Raw genomic sequence first — 21,857 nt, forward strand, 5'->3', positions numbered from 1 at the left:
GAAAACAAATGTTGATATCACATGCCATATTAGCCAGGAAAAACTTGGATGCTTGGCTAGATCGGCAGGCACTGAAATAATAAAAAGGAAAAGTTTTTTTTGGAAAATTCACATGCGGAAATTGGGGGGCCAGCAGCAATGGCAAGCTATAACTTTAAATGGATTGGGGTTGAGCCGCGCCTAATATGGTGGAAACCGTAGGAAAAAAAGGAAAAAGAAAATATGCACCAAATATGGCAAATATGTGAAAAATTATGAGATTTTAACACAATTTTCCTCGCACCACACACACACACCCAACTTTTCGTTCATTGTGTCAAGGGGTATTGTTTATCTATTCTCTCCTTCTTTGCTTTGTTTTGCTTTTCAAATTAATGTCATTACAATTTCCTTTCTTCGTTTTTTTCCCATTTCTACACAAAAACCCACTTTTCCTTAATTTTTCTCCATTTTTTTCCACGACATGAAATGTGCATGTTCAGGCTTATGGTCAATCAGGTAATGCTCAAGTGACCATATCAGCAGCAGCTGCTGCTGCTGCAACTGCCTCTGAGACAGACCAGGAAATGTTTGAAAGAGAGAAAGAAAAAAAAAAACAACTGCAAAAACAACAAGAAAATTGTCTCAGGGGGAGAGTGTAGTATGGGGAAAGTGTTTTTGTTTTTGAAAAGAAGGGGGAAGATTTGAAATATTTTTTGTAGTATTTTCCCAGTTGCCACCAAAAAGGACATTTCGGTACTGAGTTTTTATAAAATATACAATTTATAAATTTTTAGGTTGGAGAACCTCAATTCATATACTGATAAATTTGTTTTCAAATACTTCTTTAGGTTCTCCCATTATCAAAAATATATTTTTTCCTCCGTAGTAGAGTAGAAATTAGCAAGGCTGAAAAGTCTCGGTCTTTTTTTTTTTTTTTTTGGATTCAAATTCTAAAAAATATTTTTTTATATTTCGTTGGATTCTCCCATTATCAAAAATATAAAAATTTCCCACATCCGAGCAGATATGAGCAGGGCTGAAAAGTCTCGGTCTTCATTTTTTTTGGATTCAAATTCTATAAAACATTTTTTTTTTATATTTCGTTGGATGCTTCCATTATCAAAAATATAAAAATTTCCCACATCCGAGCAGATATGAGGAGGGTTGAAAAGTTGCGGTCTTTTTTTTTCTATTTTTTTTTTTTGATTAAAATTTTAAAATTTATCTTTTTTATATTTCTTTGGATGCTCCCATTAACAAAAATATAAAAATTTCCCACATCCCAGCAGATATAAGCAGGGCTGAAAAATCTCGGTCTTTTTTCTATTTTTTTTGTTTTTTTGTTTGATTAAAATTCTAAAAAATATTTTTTTATATATCGTTGGATGTTGCCATTATCAAAAATATAAATTTTTTTCCACACCCGAGCAGATATGAGCAAGGCTGAAAAGTCTTGGTCTTTTTCTTCTAATTTTTTTTATTAAAATTCTGAAAAATATTTTTATGTTTCGTTGGATCCTCCCATTATCAAAAATATAAAAATTTCCCACATCCGAGCAGATATGAGCAGGGCTGAAAAGTTTCGGTCTTTTTTTCTATTTTTTTCCCATTTTTTATACCCTACACCACAAGGTGGTCAGGGTATTATGTCTTTGTGCATTTGTTTGTAACAGGCAAAAAAAAAACGAGATAGACCCATAGTTCCTTTTGATGGTCTGCATAGAATCATATTCTGAGTCGATTTATGCATGTCCGCCTGTCCGTCCGTCTGTCCATGTATTTTTGTAAACAAAGTACAGTTCGTATTTATTGCCCGATCCAGATGAAATTTTGCACAAATCATTTGTTTGGCCCTAGGACGATCCCTATTGAAATTGGAGATAATCGGTAAAAATTTAGATATAGCTCCCATATATAACTTCGTCCGATTTGCCTTTTATTGTGCACCAAACGTGTAATATCAGTCCGAATAGTATGGAATTTTGCACATACAGCCAAATTAGGCCTGAAAATATGTATGCCAAATTTGATCGAAATCGGTTCAGATATAGCTATAGCTCCCATATATATTGTTCATCCGATTTGTTATATTTGTCCTCCGCAGCCGTAATAAGCACTCTGTAACAACAATATTTGGGGAAATATACAAAATACAGCCCAGAAATACATGTGTCAAATTTTATCGAGATCGGTTCAGATTTGGATATATCTCCCATATATAACTTCGTCCGATTTACCTTTTATTGTGCACCAAACGTCTAATATTTGTGCAAATGGGATGAAATTTGGCACTTACGACCGAATTGAGTCTAGAATCTAGTATGCCAAATTTGATCGAAATCGGTTCAGATATAGCTATAGCTCCCATATATATTGTTCATCCGATTTGTTATTTTTGTCCTCCGCAGCCGTAATATGCACTCTGTAACAACAATATTTGGGGAAATATATCAAATGCAGCTCAGAAATACCTATGCTAAATTTTATCGAGATCGGTTCAGATTTGGATATAGCTCCCATATATAACTTCGTCCGATTTACCTTTTATTGTGCACCAAACGTTTAATATTTGCCCAAATGGGATGGAATTTGGCACTTACGACCGAATTGAGTCTAGAAGCTAGTATGCCAAATTTGGTGAATATCGGTTCAGATATAGCAATAGCTCCCATATATACTGTTCATCCGATTTGTTGTATTTGTTACCCACAGCCGTAATATGCACTCCGTAACAACAATATTTGGGGAAATATATCAAATACAGCTCAAAAATTTTATCGAGATCGATTCCGTTTTGGATATAGCTTCCATATATATCTTTATCCGATTTCAAATTAATTCTGCACCAAATGGGCAATACAAGTCCGAATTTAAAAGATACAAATGCTTCGGCATATTTAGTCTTTTGAATTTTAAATTATAATTATAATCATAGGGTGTATGATTGAATTCTCCCATAAAAACTTTTAATTGTTACGCGGAGCTCTACTAAATTAGCAAAGTGGTGTAGGGTATCATAAAGTCGGTCCCGCCCGACTTTAAGACTTTCTTTACTGGTTTTAATTTAAAAATATTTGTTTATTAATAGACAGTATTAAATTTAATATAATTTTTAAAATGCTCCCATTACCAAAAATATAAAAAATTTTCAAATCCGAGCAAAAAATAACAGGGCTGAAAAGTCCCGGTCTTTGAAAAAAAATTTTTTTTTAAAAAATTTTTTTTTTTTTTTTTTTTTGAAAAAAAAATAATTTCTCAATTACTCCTGTTAAATACAAAATTAATTTTTTTTTCATTTGTGAGCAAAATAGAAGAGGGCTGAAAAGTCCCGGTCTTAGTGAAAAAAATATATTTTTCTTCAATATGAGTTAAAATATTGAAAACTAATCCGAGAATACATGGTAGTATTTCCGCCTCTTCAAAAATATAAAATTTTTCCACATCCAAGCAAAAATGAGCAGGGCTGAAAAGTCTAGGTCTTTTCAAAAAATTTTTCCCCAAGGTTCTAATTTGCCACTTACCGTTTAAAAACCAGTTAACGATTTATATCTTCTGCGTCTCTAGTAACACGTTCGTTTCTTATAATAAAAATCTGTAAAGAAAAAAACAAAAAATGGAAAAATAATTCATTGAATTTGTAAAGAGCTTTATTGGAGAGAAAAAAAAAATTGAAAACAAATCCCTAAAAAGTCGTTAAAATTCCAATCTGGTTTTTTCAATTTTTTGCGTTTTAAAAAACCCAAATATTATCGAACAACAAAAATATTGGCAATTCCAAACAGCAGCCGGCAATAAAAAACAATCACTCAATTTTTTGGAATAAAGAGGGGTGGGGAGGGGAAAGGGGTATTAATGCCCTCCTCATTACTTGACATGAATTTAAACAATTTTTTTTTGTTTCAGATATCTCAAACATTTTGTTCGACACATTTTGCACTTGCTGCACATAGATCACACTGGCGATTATTATATTAAGCGGATTATTTCATTTCTGGCACATAACCTACAAAAGACAAAAAAAACAAGAAGTTATGATTTTTTTAATGGCCCCAACAATGCTCCTTGTGGCTGGGCAATGACTGGACACATTTTTTTTTTTGTTTGGGATTTTTTTTTTTATTTTTATTTTTTTTATTTTATTTTTTTTTTTTTTTGTTATTCAACTTTTGTGGATGTGACTTTGACATGACACACAGACAGCTGATGACTTAACCAAAGGAGAATTAACATAACGCCAACTGTGATTGGAATATGGGATTTAACAAAATAATGTCTATAAATTTATGACAGCTATAAATACGGAAGATCGGGTGGAAGGACGTGTGGCACTTGCTGGCAACTGCTGATTGCATTGCAGATTATTAAATCAAGTACTCCCTGACATATGGGAAGTGATCAATTGGGAAGATATGGATAGTCACATCACATGATCGAGGCTACGGAGCACGACGACTTGGGTAACTAGGATTGCGATTTTCAATAATCTGCAGTAACTAATGACAGAAATACAATTTTTATGCACTTGAAATATTTTCTTAGGAAATTCCATTCCATAAAATATTACAATTTTCCAATAATGAGCAATATTAAAAAGGGCTGAAAAGTCCCGGGCTTTTCAATATTTTTTACAATACTTTATTTAAATTAATATTCATAGCGAATTAAATGTAAAGTACCATATAAAATGGTGGCATTATAGAAAATTTAAAAAAATCCGTTTTCTAAAAAAAAGCAGGCAGGGCTGAAAAGTCCCGGTCTTTATAAAAATTGGAGAAATTTTAAATTTTTTTTTTTTTAATTTTTTTTTTTTATTAAAATTCATAGCGACTAAAATCTGAAATACTTTATAAAATCTTCCCATGACCAAAAAATTAAAAAAAAAATCAGTTTTCAAGAAAAAGGAGCAGGGCTAAAAAGTTCCGGTCTTAATAAAAATTGATGAAATTTTTCAATATATTTTTTTAAATTGAAATTCATAGCGACTTAAATGTAAACTACCTTTAAAATGGTCTCATTATAGAAAATATAAAAAAAATCCTTTTACGAGAAAAAACAAGCAGGGCTGAAAAGTCCCGGTCTTTAAAAAAATTGATGACATTTTTAAATATTTTTCCAATATGTTTTTTAAATTTGAAATTCATAGCAAATTAAATGTGAAATAATTCATTAAAAATTTTCCCATTTAAAAAAAAAATATAAAAATTATTTTACAAGAAAAAGTAGCAGGGCTGAAAAGTCCCGGTCTTTATAAAAGTTTATGACATTTTTCAATATCTTTTTTAAAATTGAAATTCATAGCGACTTAAATGTAAATTACCTTATAAAATGGTGGCATTATAGAAAATATAAAAAAATCCGTTTACGAGCAAAACTTAGCAGGGCTGAAAAGTTTCGGTCTTTATAAAAGTTGATGAAAATTTCCAATATTTTTTTAAAATTGAAATTCATAACGAATGAAATTTAAAATGGTTTCATTATAGAATAACATGGTTTCATTATAGAAAACAGGGCTGAAAAGTCCCGGTCTTTATAAAAGTTGAAGAAATTTTTCAATATTTTTTTACAATTTTTTTTAATTTAAAATCATAACGAATTGGTTGCAAAATAAGATTGTTGAATTACCAAAAATATAAATAAAACTCTACTTTATAAAAATTGCTGACATTTTTCAATATCTTTTTTTAAACTTGAAATTCATAACGAATTAATTGTGAAATACTTTTTAAAACGTTTCCATTATCAAAAATATAAAAAAATCCATTTACGAGCAAAAATGAAGAGGGCTGAAAAGTCCCGGTCTTTACAAAAAAATTGATGAATTTTTTCAATATTTTTTCAAAAGACTTTTTTTTAATAAAAAATCAAAGCGAAATGAATGTACAATACTTTATTAAATGTTCTCTCCATAAAAAAATATAAAAAAATTCTTTTAAGATCGAAAATAAGCAGGGCTGAAAAGTTCCGGTCTTTATAAAGTTGATGAAAATTTCCAATATTTTTTTAAAATTGAAATTTATAACGAATGAAATTTAAAATGGTTTCATTATAGAATAAAATGGTTTCATTATAGAAAATATAAAAAAAATCAGTTTACAAGAAAAATAATAAATAAATAATAATAATACGAATGAAATTTAAAATGGTTTCATTATAGAATAACATGGTTTCATTATAGAAAACAGGGCTGAAAAGTTCCAGTCTTAATAAAAATTGATGAAATTTGTCAATATTTTTAAAAAATTTTTTTTTTATTAAAATTCATAGCGAATAAAATCTGAAATACTTTATAAAATCTTCCCATGACCAGAAAGTTAAAAAAATCAGTTTTCAAGAAAAGGGAGCAGGGCTGAAAAGTTCCGGTCTTTATTAGAGATAATGACATTTTTCAATATTTTTTTAAAAGATTTTTTTAATTAAAATTCATACCAAATTAAATGTAAACTACTTTATAAAATGTTCGCATTACCAAAAGTATAAAAAATTCCGTTTTCAAAGAAAACTGAGCAGGGCTGAAAAATTGATTTTAATAAAAATTGATGAAATTTGTCAATATTTTTTAAAAAGATTTTTTTTAATTAAAACTCATAGCAAATTGAAGACAAAATACTTCATAAAATTTTTGAATTACCAAAAATGTAAAATAAACTCTATTTACGAGAAAAATTAGCAGGGCTGAAAAGTCCCGGTCTTTATAAAAGTTGATATTTTTCAGTATTTTTTATATATATATTTTTATAAAATGTTTCCAATATCAAAAATATGAAAAAAGTCCATTTACGAGCAAAAATGAACAGGCCTGAAAAGTCCCGGTCTTTACAAAAATATATGAAATTTTTCAATATCTTTTTTAAAATTGAAATTCATAGCGACTTAAATATAAACTACCTTATAAAATGGTCTCATCATAGAAAATATAAAAAATTTCGTTTTCGAGGAAAACTGAGCAGGGCTGAAAAGTCCCGGTCTTTATAAAAGTTGATGAAAATTTCCAATATTATTTTAAAATTGAAATTCATAGCGAATTGAATGCAAAATACTTCATAAAATTTTTGAATTACCAAAAATATAAAAAAAAATTCTATTTACGAGCGAAAATGAACAAGGCTGAAAAGTCCCGGTCTTTTTAAAAATTGATGATATTTTCCAGTATTTTTTTTTATATATATTTTTTTTAAATTGAAATTCATAGCGAATTAATAGTGAAATACTTTATAAAATGTTTCCATTATCAAAAATATAAAAAAATTCCATTTACGAGCAAAAATGAAAAGAGCTGAAAAGTCCCGGTCTTTACAAAAATTTATGTAATGTTTTCAATATTTTTTTTAAAAATATTTTTTTTTTATTAAAATTCATAGCAAATTAAATGTAAAATACTTTATAAAATGTTCTCATTATCAAAAAATTTAGAAAACTCAGTTAACAAGAAAAAGGAGCAGGGCTGAAAAGTCCCGGTCTTAATAAAAATTGATGAAAATTTTCAACATCTTTTTTAAAATTGAAATTCATAACGAATGAAATGTAAACTACCGTATTAAATGGTCTCATTATAGAAAATATAAAAAAAATCCTTTTATGAGTAAAAATTAGCAGGGCTGAAAAGTTTCGGTCTTAATAAAAATTAATGAAATTTGTCAATATTTTTTTTTTTAATTTTTTTTATTTAAAAATCATAACGAATTAAATCTGATATACTTTATAAAATGTTCTTATTACCAACAAATTAAAAAAATTAGTTTTCAATTAAAAGGAGCAGGGCTGAAAAGTCCTGGCCTTTAAAAAAATTGATGAAAATTTTCAACATCTTTTTTAAAATTGAAATTCATAGCGAATTAATTGTGAAATACTTTATAAAATGTTTCAAGAATATAAAAAATATTTTACGAGCAAAAATTTAAGGGCTGAAAAGTCCCGGTCTTTACAAAAATTCATGACATTTTTCAATATTTTTTTAAAAGTTTTTCTTAATTGATTTTTTTTTAAATTTTTTTATTCAAATTCGTAGCGAATAAAATCTGAAATACTTTATAAAATTTTCCTATTACCAAAAAATTAAAAAAATCAGTTTTCAAAAAAAAAGGAGCAGGCCTGAAATGTCCCGGTTTTAATAAAAATAATGAAAATTGTCAATATTTTTTTAAAAGATTTTTTTTAATTAAAAATCATAGCGAATTGAATGCAAAATACTTCATAAAATTTTTGAATTACCAAAAATATTAAAAAATCAGTTTACGAGTAAAAATAAGCAGGGCTGAAAAGTTACGGTCTTTAAAAAAATTGATGAAATTTTTAAACATTTTTTTTTCAATATATTTTTTAAATTGAAATTCATAGCAAATTAAATGTGAAATAATTTATAAAATGTTCCCATTATAAAAAATAAAAAAATCATTTTACGAGAAAAAGTTAAGAGGGCTGAAAAGTCCCGGTCTTTATAAAATTCGATGAAATTTTTCAATATCTTTTTTTTTAAATTGAAATTCATAGCGAATTAATTGTGAAATAATTTATAAAATGTTTCCATTATCAAGAATATAAAAAATTCCTTTTAAGAGCAAAAATAGAAAGGGCTGAAAAGTTCCGGTCTTTATAAAAATTGATTAAAATTTCCAACATTTTTTTAAAATTGATATTCATAGCGACTTAAATGTAAACTAGCTTATAAATTTTTTTTTATATTTTCTATAATGAGACCATAGAAAATATAAAAAAAAAATCCGTTTACGAGTAAAAATAGGCAGGGCTGAAAAGTTTCGGTCTTTATAAAAGTTGATGAAATTTTTCAATATTTTTTTATTTTTTTTTTTTTTTAATTAAAATTCATAGCGAATTAAATTTGAAATACTTTATAAAATATTTTCATTACCAAAAAAATTAAAAAAAAACAGTTTTCAAGAAAAAGGAGCAGGGCTGAAAAGTCCCGGTCTTAATAAAAATTGATGAAATTTGTCAATATTTTTTTAAAAGATTTTTTTTAATTAAAAATCATAGCGAATTGAATCTAAAATACTTCAAAAAATTTTTGAATTACCAAAATATAGAAAAAAGTTTTTTTTTGAGGTTAACTAAGCAGGGCTGAAAGTCCCGGTCTTAATAAAAATTAATGAAATTTGTCAATATTTTTTTAAAAGATTTTTTTAAATTAAAAATTATAGCGAATGGAATGCAAACTAGTTCATAAAATTTTTGAATTACCAATAATATTAAAAAATCGGTTTTCAAGAAAAAAGAGCAGGGCTGAAAAGTTCCGGTCTTAATAAAAATTTATGAAAATTTTCAATATCTTTTTTAAAATTGAAATTCATAGCTCATTAATTTTGAAATACCTTAGAAAATGTTTCCTGTGTCAAAAATATGAAAAAAGTCCTTTTACGAGCAAAAATGAACGGGGCTGAAAAGTCCCAGTCTTTACAAAATATTATGAAAATTTTCAATATTTTTTTAAACAATTTTTTTTAATTATATAATGTTCGCATTACCAAGATATAAAAAAATTCCGTTTTCGAGGAAAACTGAGCGGGGCTGAAAAGTCCCGGTCTTTATAAGAGATAATGGCATTTTTTAATATTTTTTTAAAAGATTTTTTAAATTAAAATTCATAGCAAATTAAATCTGAAATACTTTATAAAATGTTCCCATCATCAAAAAAAAAAAAAAAAAAAAAAAAAAACAAACATCAGTTTTCAAGAAAAAGGAGCAGGGTTGAAAAGTCCCGGTCTTTATAAAATTAATCACATTTTTCAATATTTTTCAAAAGATTTTTTTTAAATTGAAATTCATAGCGAATTGAATGTACAATACTTTATTTAATGTTCTCATTATAAAAATATAAAAAAAACCTTTTACGAGCGAAAATGAGCAAGGCTGATTTTTTTCCTATGGAAAAAATATATTCACAGGGGTCGCCCATTTTTTTTCCTATGGAAAAGGAGGTCCTCCCTGGGGTGGGCGATTTTTTTCCCTAAGAAAAATGTTTTCTCTTTATTTACACAGTATCACATCCCAACCCTGACAAACAATTACCCCGATGATGATGATGATCATAATGAAGTTCCCAATGTCGATGATCATAGAAATGATGAAAATAATCACAATACTTAGAAGCTTAGTAAATGAGCCATAGTTAGCCGTTGCCAAACAACAGGAACGACGACATTGAAATCGCTGGCATGCAACTACCAGAGAATAGATTTAGAATTTTATGCGTGGTTGAGCTAAACGCTTCAGCACCTAAACAACAGCAGCAACAACAACAACAAATACATAAAAGGCCCTGAAGTGAGTGTGAATGTATGAACAGCGCGGAAACAACAACATCGGTATGGGGAAGGTTTACGTGCAGGTGTTTTGCTAGGTTTTTTATGGAATTTTTCTAAGCTAGAGCTGATTTGCTCAGCGTTAATTTTTAACGGATAAATGTTTTGGTGAAAGAAAAAATATCCGGATAAAATTCAAAATTTTCTGAAGGAAATAATAGAAAACCGTTATCCGGAAAAAGTTTTCTATAGAAAACCGTTATCAGGGAAAATTTTTCTATAGAAAACCGTTGTCCGGATAAAGTTTTCTATGGAAAACCGTTGTCCGGATAAAGTTTTCTATGGAAAACCGTTGTTAGGATAACATTTTCTATAGAAACCCGTTATTCGGATAAAATTTTCTATAGAAAACCGTTATACGGATAAAATTTTCTATAGAAAACCGTTATCAGGTTAAATTTTCCATAGAAAAACGTTATCCGGATAACATTTTCTATAGAAAGCCGTTATTCGGACGAAGTTTTCTATAAAAAACCGTTATTCGGATAAAATTTTCTATAAAATACCGTTATTCGGATAAAATTTTCTATAGAGAACCGTTATCCGGATAAAGTTTTCTATAGAAAACCGTTAACCGGATAAAGTTTTCTAAATAAAACCGTTATCAGGGTGAAATTTTCTATAGAAAACCTTTGTCCGGATAAAGTTTTCTATAGAAAACCGTTATTCGGATAAAGTTTTCAATAGAAAATCGTTATCCGGATAAAATTTTCAATAGAAAACCGTTATCCGGATAATATATTCTATAGATAACCGTTATCCGGATAACTTTTTCTATAGAGAACCGTTATCCGGATAACATTTTCTATAGAGAACCGTTATTCGGATAAAGTTTCCTATAGAAAACCGTTATCCGGATAACATTTCCTATAGAAAACCGTTATCCGGAAAATATTTTCTATAGAAAACCGTTATCCGGATAACATTTTCTATAGAAAACCGTTATCCGGATAAAATTTTCTACAGAAACCCGTTATTTGGACAAAATTTTTTGAAGAAATTCGTATTCCGGATAAAATTTTCAATAGAAAGCCGTTATCCGGATAAAATTTTCCACAGAAAACCGTTATCCGGGTAAAGTTTTCTATAAAAACCCGTTATCCGGATAAAATCTTCTATAGAAAACCGTTGTCCGGATAAAATTTTCTATAGAAAACCGTTATCCGGATAAAGTTTTCCATAGAAAACCGTTATCAGGGTTTTTTTTTATCCAGATAAAGGTTTTCTATAGAAAAAGTTATCTGGATAAAGGCTTTCTATAGAAAATGTTATCCGGATAAAATTTTCTATAGAAAACCGTTATCCGGATAAAGTTTTCTATAGAAAACCGTTATCCGGATAAAATTTTCTATAAAAAACCGTTATCTGGTTAAAGTTTTCTACTGAAAACCGTTATCCGGATAAAGTTTTCTATAGAAAACCGTTATCCGGATAAAATTTTATGTAGAAAACCGTTATCCGGACGAAGTTTTCTATAGAAAACCGTTGTCCGGATAAAGTTTTCTATAGAAAACCGTTATCCGGATAAAGTTTTCTATAGAAAACATTTCCTATAGAAACCCTTTATCCGGATAAAGTTTTCTATAGAAAACCGTTGTCCGGATAACATTTTCTATAGAAAACCGTTATTCGGATAAAATTTTCTATAGAAAACCGTTATTCGGATAAAATTTTCTATAGAAAACCGTTATCCGGATAACATTTTCTATAGAAACCCTTTATCCGGATAACATTTTCTATAGAAAACCTTTATCCGGATAAAGTTTTCTTTAGAAAACCGTTACCCGGTTTATTTTTCTATAGAAAACCGTTATAAAAACCCGTTATTCGGATAAAATTTTCTATAGAAACTCGTTATTTGGATAAAATTTTCTATAGAAACCCGCTATCCGGATACATTTTTCTATAGAAAACCGTGACACGAATAAAATTTTCTATAGAAAACCGTTATCCGGATAAAGGTTTTTTTTTATAGAAAAACGTTATCCGGATAAGATTTTCTATAGAAAACCGTTATCCGGATACAATTTTCTATAGAAAACCGTTATCCGGATACAATTTTCTATTGAAAACCGTTATCCGGATACAATTTTCTATAGAAAACCGTTATCCGGATAAAGTTTTTTTATAGAAACCCGATATACGGATAAAGTTTTCTATAGAAAACATAATCCGGATAAAATTTTCTATATAAAACCGATATTCGGATACAATTTTCTATAGAAAACCGTTATCCGGATAATGTTTTCTATAGAAAACCATTGTCCGCAGAACATTTTCCATAGAAAGCCGTTATCCGGATAAAAGTTTCTATTGAAAACCGTTATCCGAATAAAAATTGCTATAGAAATTAGTAATCCGGATAAATTTTTCTACGAAAACTTGTTATCCCTATGCCTTGTTGGTGAACTGATGAATCTTTTGTTTTCTCAAACACAGCCTTGACAAGGTCTTACTGGGTCCAACAGCAGCAAAAAAAAAACAACAAAAAAATTTTACAATCTCTGGAAAAAATAAAAACTGCAAAGCCTGTTTAGGTTGCAATACAACTTAAGTCTTGTTTGTTCCCCCCTGCCACACGACCAAATGTGGGCAGACAACAAAACAATTTCTCCCTTCAGCATCCTCATAATGATGATGAAAATTTTTCTAGTTGTTGTTGTTACAACAACCACATCTAGCCATAAATGTTGTTAACGTCCGGCCAATTGACGTCTGGCCATAGTGAATTGTTCGTCTCTGGCATTCAGTGGTTTATCTGTAAAAATCTTAATTAAATGCACTTCCAAGTCTGTTTTTTTTTTTTTTTTTTTTTTTTTTGTAAAAAATGTTGTTGTTGTTATTTTTGTTGCAAAATTATTTATTGCTGTTGAAACAAAATTAACAAAAGGTATTGCCATAATTGTTCACAAACGTGCCTGCCAGTTAACTATTGTTGCTGATACTTTTGAAACGGAGCCCTTCCAAATTGAGAGCTTTGAGAGCGAAATTTTCCAGAAATTATATTTTCTCCATCAATTACCTAAATTTAAAAAAAATCCTGGAAATATCACCATAATTTCCAAATTTTGTCTTCACCCATCCCTGGCTTATATCATATTCTTGTGTGGAAAAAAAAACATATTTTTGGGGTTTGAGGACCTGGAGAATTTTTTTTGAGGATCATAGACCCAAAAACATGTTCTTTTTTCATGCTAGAGCAGGGATGGATGATCGGAGATTCTGGTGTAATTTTTTCTAAATTCTGCAAAAATATCATTTCGAAAGCTTGCTCAAATTCCTGGGAACATGAATTTCATAGATCTAATTTTAAGGCCCAGGGATGGATATTTTCTTCACAGAAGGAATTCTTGAACTCCAGTTAGAAGTCCATAATGCCAAAGTGGAATAGATTATTTTTGGGAAAAGATTTCTTAGACCCCAAATTTGAACCTTTTCGTTGAACTTTTTCCACTTAGACCAGGGATGGATTAACAAAGCTGGAGATTTGAAATTTTCAGAAAATTGTATTTTGAAAAAATGTATTTTTGAGCCATTTTCGCCGTTATCCCCCGCAACATTTTGCAGAGTTTTTAAAATCAGTATCAAGACACCAGGGATGGATTTTTGTTTTTATCCAGAGAAAATAAATTCAGAACTTTTGAAAAAAGAAAATAATTTCAAATAAATTAGTAGGCTTTAGGTATGGATTTTTGAACAAAAAAATCTCAGACCCAAATTTGGGCCAGGGATGGATTAAATATAAACTCCCTTGGTCACATACAAGTTTTGGAGTTTTTTCTTAAGATTTTCAGAATACAATTTAAAGACACCAGAGATGGATTTTTTATACAAAAAAAGATTTAAGAAAACATTTTTTTTAAGAAAAGAATTGTATGCTTCTGGGAAGGGTTTCTATACGAACAATTCGCAAATATGTCAACCAGGGATGGATAAATAATCAAAGATTCCTGGTATAAATCCTTCCTTGGCCAATAGATAAAAAAAGAAAATATAAGTTTTAGAGTTTTTCTCAAATTTTTTTTTTTTTCAGAATTTAATTTTAAGGCACCAGGGATGGATTTTTAGCCAGAAAATATCACAAATTTAAGAAAACATCAGTAGTTATAGACTGTATTTTTTAGTTAAGAAATAAATTATATTCCTCTGGGATGGGTTTTTATAGGAAATATTCTTAAACACATTAACCAGGGATGGATAAACAATCAAAGATTCTGGGTAAAAATTTTTCCTTCAAATATAATTCACAAAAAATTTCTGCTTTGCCATAAACAAAAACGGAAATATTATGTTTGTAATTTTTTGTTAGGACCCTTGGATCTTATTGGTAGACACCAGGGATGGAATTTTTATCCACAAAAAAAGTTCTCCAGACAATCTTGTGAGTTTTAGAATTGAATCTTTATTTTATAAGACATTTTTTTTTCAAATTCCGAAATGCATTTTTACATAAGCCAGGGATGGGTGAAAAAATCGGAAATTGGGGGATGTGTTTTTCTACCCACTTCGTTATCAAGAATTAGCTATACAAAAGAAATATATAATTTTTTGAAAACTTAAAATTATTTGCAGAGTCCTAAAAAGAAATAATAATATACCAGGGATGGGATTTACTATCCAGAAAAAATTCCAAACTTCCAAAATTCCAAAAAATCAGTAAATACCGTGCTAGATTTGGATTTAGAACTAATTTCTATAACTCAGGGATGGAGTTTTAGACCCAAATATGGGTTTTTTCTCAGACCCCGGGAGGTAAAAAATTGGGATATTGAACCCGAGATGGATAAAAAATTAAATACTCTGGGGATGATTTTTTAAATATTTTTTTTAAGATTTACTTTTCCTCTTCCTGCTATTATTTCCAAAACTATTACATAGCCCAGGGATGGATAACAAATAACTATGATTCTAAGGGTAGTTTTTCTCTGCAAACTAAATTCTCAGCAATTGGCCTTTTTTCCCAGACCCGGGAGGTTAAAAATGGGATATTGAACCAGAGATGGATAAAAAATTGAATAATCTAGGAATGATTTTTTAAATATTTTTTTAGATTAGATTTACTTTTCCTCTTCCTTCTATTATTTCCAAAACTATCACATAGCCCAGGGATGGATGACAAATATCTATAAGGGTAGTTTTTCTCTGCAAACTAAATTCTCAGAAATTGGCTAGTTAAACGGGAAAATACAATTTTTGAAGACTTTTCCGAAATTTCCAAAAGATAATTAATCAAGTCTATGGATGCAAGTTTTGCAAGGCTTCAGGGATGGATTTTTCTTTGTAGAAATTAATTTTAGACTCCAAAAAATAGTGAAAAACACAATTATACGTTTTCCACGAATAAATTGTTATTCCCCAAGAATGGATTTCTTGACAAAAGTTCACACATCCAGGGATGGATAAACAATTCAAAATCCAAATCAGGGATGGAAAATTAATTTAAAAAAAGATAATATTTTTATTTTCCTTTTATTCCCATAATTCAGGGATGGATGTAAAATAATCAAACAAGTTTGAAAAGAAAAAAATATAGATTCTTCTAATCGGTATCGGAAATTGCAGGGTTGGATTTTTTTTTATTAAAAAAAAACAAATTTATCTGAAAATATATCCATAATGGAGTTGAATTTTTTATTACAGAATTCAAATGCCATGGAAATAAAATCCTTAAAATTCAAATTAACCAGGGATGGATAAAATGGAGTTTTCGCAATTTTAATTTTTCTATAAAATATATTTTAAAAATTTTTAAGCCAGCAGAAAAATTTAAGCCAAAATAAAGTCTTTAACCCAAAGAGAAAATAAAATTTAGGTAATTTTCTCCAAAATTCTAAAAAAAATAATAACAAAAAAAATTGAAAATTTTCAAAAACGGGGATGGACTTTTTCTCCCTGGTTTTTTAAAAAAATAAACATATAATTCGGGAACAGATTATTCTTTTTGGAAAAAAATCACATAAACCAGGGATGGATAAAATAATTGCCGATGAAATTTTTCTCCAAAAAATTATAATTTCCCAAAAATATTTTTCTACAATTCCTCGTTTTTTTTTGAAAAAAAAAAAATTTCAAAAACGGGGATGTACTTTTTCTCCCGCAATAAAATCCAAAACAACAACTGGATTTTTAAAAAAACAAACCTATAATTCAGGAATGGATTATTCTTTTTGGAAAAAAGTCACATAAACCAGGGATGGATATAAAAATATCGCAGATGAATTTTTTCTCCAAAAAATTATAATTTCTCAAAAATATTTTTCTACACTTTCTCGTATCATTTTCTGCCTTATCATATCACACATTTTTATTTTTTTTTTCAAAATATGAATAGACCAGGGATGGATGGAAAAAAATGGTGCTTTCATTTTAATAATTTTTAAAAAATCCACGCCTTGTTGAACATATAAAATGATTTTTAAAAAATCCACGCCTTGTTGAACAGAGGAAAATTGATTTTTAAGAAAACCACGCCTTGTTGAACTGAGGAAAAATGATTTTTAAAAAATCCACGCTTTGTTGGACAGAGGAAAAATGATTTTAAAAAAATCTACGCCTTATTGAACGGAGGAAAAATGATTTTTAAAAAATCCACGCCTTGTCTAACACACTTCAAAAATCTTTAAACCAGCAGAAAAATTTAAGCCAAAATAAAGCCTTTAAGCCAAAAAGAAAATAACATTGTAGGCCACTTATTCTAAAATTCTAAAAAAAAATGAAAAGTTTTCAAAAACGAAGATGGATTTTTCTCCAGTGATAAAATCCAAAACAACAACTGGATTTTTAGAAAAAAAAAAATTTATAATTCAGGAATGGATTATTCTTTTTGGAAAAAAATCACATAAACCAGGGATGGATAAAAAATATTGCAGATGAATTTTTTTCTCCAAAAAATTATAATTTCTCAAAAATATTTTTCTACAATTCCTCGTTTTTTTTGAAAAAAAATTTTTTTTCAAAAACGGAGATGGACTTTTTTTCCCCCAATAAAATCAAAAAACAAACAACTGGATTTTTAGAAAAATAAACCTATAATTCAGGAATGGATTATTCTTTTTGAAGAAAAAATCACATAAACCAGGGATGGATAAAAAATATCGCAGATGAATTTTTTTCTCCAAAAAATTATAATTTCTCAAAAATATTTTTCTACCGTTTCTCGTATTTTTTTTTCTGCCTTACCATATTACCCATTTTCATTATTTTTCAAAATATGAATAGACCAGGGATGGATGGAAAAAATGCTGCTTTCGGAGATTGTGTTTTCGGGATGGATAAATAAATTGGGGTCTCTGATCCAGGATTTTCGAAACCTGAGATGGACTTTTTATCCATAAATTATTTTAGAAAAAAAAATACTTCAGGATTGGATTTTTCTATTTTAGAATAATTTTACAAAAAGCAGGGATGGATACAAAATTACGCACATGATTTTTTTCCCCCCAAAATATTATAAATTCTGAAAAATTTATCATGTTCTACAGTTCTTCCTAATTTTTCATGCCTTACCACAAATGGAAAAAAATCATATAAACCAAGGATGGATAAAAAATATCGCAGATGAATTTTTTCTCTAAAATATTATAATTTCTCAAAAATATTTTTCTACACATTCTCGTATTATTTTCTGCCTTACCATCATATAACCCATTTTTATTTATTTTTTTTTTTAAAAAAAAAAAAAAAAAAAAAAAAATGGATGGAAAAAATGCTGCTTTCGGAGATTGTGTTTTCGGGATGGATAAACAAATTGGATTCTCGGATCTAGCGTTTTCGAAACCTGGGATGGACTTTTTATCCATAAATTATTTTAGAAAAAAAAAATCAGGATTGGATTTTTCTATTTTGGAATAATTTCACAAAAAGCAGGGATGGATACAAAATAACGCACATGATTTTTTTCCCCCAAAATATTATGAATTCTGAAAAATCAATCATGTTCTACAGTTCTTCCTAATTTTTCATGCCTTACCACAACGGAAAAAATTGAGTTTTCGGAGATTGTTTTTTTTTTTTTTTTTTGAACAAAAAAACCAAATAATTTTTGGAGCTTTTCTCTGAAGCAGATATAGACCTTTATCCCTCGAGAAATAAATTCAAAATCCATAAAAATTTGGCAATGGTTTTTTTTTTCAGGGATGAAATTTCGTTTGGATAAATTGGCTTAATCCAGGGCTACATAAAAAATAAGGCAATTATTTTTTTTTCTACAAAATATTATAAATTTCCAACAAATATTTTCAACTGTTCCTTTTACGATTTACCACAACACCCATTTTTTAAAATTAAAATAGACCAGGGATGGACAGAAAAAAATTGGAAAATTTTCGGAGATTGTTTTTTTAGACCAAGAAGCCAATTAGTTTTTGAAGCTTTTCTCTGAACCAGAGGTGGAATTTTTCCCTCGAGAAAAAATATCAAAATCCATAAAAATTTGGAAATGGATTTTTTTTCAGGGATGAAATTTCGTTTGGATAAATTGGCATAATCTAGGGCTACATAAAAAATAAGGCGAATATTTTTTTTTCTAAAAAATATTAAAAATTCCCAAAAACTATTTTAAACTGTTATTTTTTTCTTTTTCCTGCCTTACCATACCACCCATATCTTGTTTTATTGCCATATATTTTACAATCCCGCCAAGACTTGTTTAGGATTAATTTTCGTTAAAAAAAAAATTATTTTGTTTTGCTTTTAGTTACAGCACGGGTACAGCAACAGGTTTTAAAAAGAAAAAAAAAAAAGAAAATAAACGCATAAAATGCAATTAATTATATTTCTCAATGGATACTTTTTTTTCTTTGAGCCAAAGAAGTTGCATAAAAAAATCTCTTTGATTAAGTATTGACATAAAAAAATCAGACACAAATTGCAAAACTGTTTAATTGCCGGCACCAAAAAAAAAAAAAAAAAATAATAATAATAAAAAAAAAATAAAAAAAATATTTCAAGCTAATCTTTTATATTTCAAAATTTATTATTTGGAAACAAAATATGAATGGAGATTATTAAAAAAAAAACATTGGAAAAAAATTATTAATTCAGTGCTGGGAGTCAATGAATCAAAAATAGTCTCTAAATATTAAATTGGTGTCACAGCAATGCCCGCGGCCGACATAATTATTAAATTAAACGTTCTATTGAAAATTTTTTGCAAAATTTGAGCAAATTTTCTATTCGATTAATTTCGAAAACAAATAGCCATCCTCCCAACTTCATTTAATGACCCCATAGACTTTGATCATCACGATGAGCCAAGAAAAAAAGGAGGAAAAAGACACAGTAGAAAAAAAAAAATAAAATTAAAATTAAAATTCCTCCGGCATAATGCTGGCATAAGAAATAGCAAAATCATAAATAATTGTGTAGAAAAAAGAACAGCTACGCTATTGCATAAGTTCGAAGCAAAACAAAGCTAAATTATGGTACCCAAATAGAATATTAAACAAGACGTGGCCAAAGAATGGTTAATAGGATTTTGCGCAGGCGCAAAGACAAGGAAAAAAATACGTTTTTTTAACCTAGGCTTAGCATATCCATTTTTCAGTGCAGACGTTCAATTCAGTAACGGAGATTCAAAAAAATCTAAAATTGGCTCGAAATTCTAAAAAAGAGTACATTAATGCAAATTTATAGGCATCAGGGATGTACTTTTTCTTTCAAAAAAAAAAAAAAAAAAAAAAAAAAAAAATTCTCCATCTCCCGAAAAAAACTGTTACAACCGAGAAGGATTTTCTTTTAACAAAAAAAAAAAAAAAAAAAAAAAAAATTGCTAAGGAGAGAAAAAATTAGAAATATTAGAATACAAGGGGGGGCCAGGGATGGATAACCAAAAAAAATCATCGATTCTGGGCATGATTTTTTTCTACAAGGTAAAGACTCAGAACATGACCACATGGTCCGTGGACAAACGGGAAAATATAATTTTGGAATTTTTGTCAAGGTCTCTGGATGCAAAATTTCAAACAGCAGGGATGGACTTTTACTCCAAAAAAATCTTCAGATAATCGCTTTTTTTTGGTAGATTTGGATTTTTATTGTCGAATCAATTTCTATGCCTTGGGGATGGATTTTCTTCGGTTCCAAATATGAATTTTCTACATAAGCCAGGGATGGATAAAAAATATCTAGATTTTCAGGATTTTCTGGAATATGCTGTTGTTGGGAATTTTTGCAATAGAAAAAATCCACAACACTAGGAGTGCCATTTTTTGCCAGAGAAAAAATTGTCTAACCCAAGGGTTGCCATTATTTGCTATAGAAAAAAAATCACCAATGCTAGGGTTACCATTTTTTGCTATAGAAAAAATCACCAAACCTAGAATTTTCATTTTTTTGTAAAGAAAAAAAATTACCAACCTTAGGATTGCTATTTTCAGCTGTAGAAAAAAATCAGCAACCCCAGGGTTGCTATTTTTTTGTTATAGAAAAAATCGAAAAATTTGGCAGAGCCATTTTTTCTATAGAAAAAAAATCACCAACCCTAGGGTTGCCTTTTGGTTCCTATAGAAAAAAATCACCAACCCTAGGGTTCCCATTTTTTTCCTATAGAAAAAAATCACCAACCCTAGGGTTGCCATTTTTTTCCTATAGAAAAAAATCACCAACCCTAGGGCTGCCATTTTTTTCCTATAGAAAAAAATCACCAACCCTAGGGTTGCCATTTTTTTCCTATAGAAAAAAATCACCAACCCTAGGGTTGCCATTTTTTTCCTATAGAAAAAAATCACCAACCCTAGGGTTGCCATTTTTTTCCTATAGAAAAAAATCACCAACCCTAGGGTTGCCATTTTTTTCCTATAGAAAAAAATCACCAACCCTAGGGTTGCCATTTTTTTCCTATAGAAAAAAATCACCAACCCTAGGGTTGCAATTTTTTTCTATAGAAAAAAATCACCAACCCTAGGGTTGCAATTTTTTTCTATAGAAAAAAATCACCAACCCTAGGGTTGCCATTTTTTCCTATAGAAAAAAATCGCCAAACTTAGTGCTGCTATTTTTTGCTATAGAAAAAAATCACAAAACCTAAAGTTGCCCATTTTTTTTCTATAGAAAAAAATCAACAACCCTAGGGTTGCCATTTTTTGCTATAGAAAAAAATCACCAACCCTAGGGTTGCCATTTTTTGCTATAGAAAAAATCGTCAAACCTAGGGTTGCCAAATTTAGCTATAGAAAGAAATTAGCAAAATATTTACCTTCTCTTTCCCCTCTCACCAGTTATGACGCCCTTGTTTGGAAATTAAGCCACTAACCGTGCAGTTATTTGGTTATCAATTATGTAAATATATTTGGGGTTTCCATGTGGGAAAATAAAACCATTTCTAAAAATTTTTTTTCCAAAAAAACCCAGCCATTCCCTGAACACCAAAAAAAAATCCAATCCAAAAATGTCTGTGGCATATATTTTTAAAACTGCCCCTTTGTAATGAAAATCCAATAAAAGAAGTAAAAGCATTTTTATGGGCTGAGTTTTGAGTTTCGTTCCCAATTTTTTGTGAGTGTGTGTGTGTGCGGTTTTCAGCTAACGGTTAATTATTTCTTTGGTTATTTTGTTTTCGAT

The 21,857-nt window shown here is 28.9% G+C and overlaps 1 long non-coding RNA gene across 1 annotated transcript in view; it reads right to left on the reverse strand.

Annotated features, from left to right (window-relative positions):
• Positions 1 to 3,318: 3,318 nt before the first annotated feature.
• Positions 3,319 to 21,857, reverse strand: part of LOC131805384 (uncharacterized) — an 85,312-nt gene continuing 66,773 nt past the window's right edge. The window contains exon 3 of the long non-coding RNA XR_009343667.1: positions 3,319 to 3,574. This is a non-coding gene — a long non-coding RNA (uncharacterized LOC131805384). The remainder of the gene's footprint in view (positions 3,575 to 21,857) is intronic.

Source organism: Musca domestica, unplaced genomic scaffold (assembly GCF_030504385.1).
Source record: "Musca domestica strain aabys unplaced genomic scaffold, Musca_domestica.polishedcontigs.V.1.1 526, whole genome shotgun sequence".
Taxonomy (NCBI): domain Eukaryota; kingdom Metazoa; phylum Arthropoda; class Insecta; order Diptera; family Muscidae; genus Musca; species Musca domestica.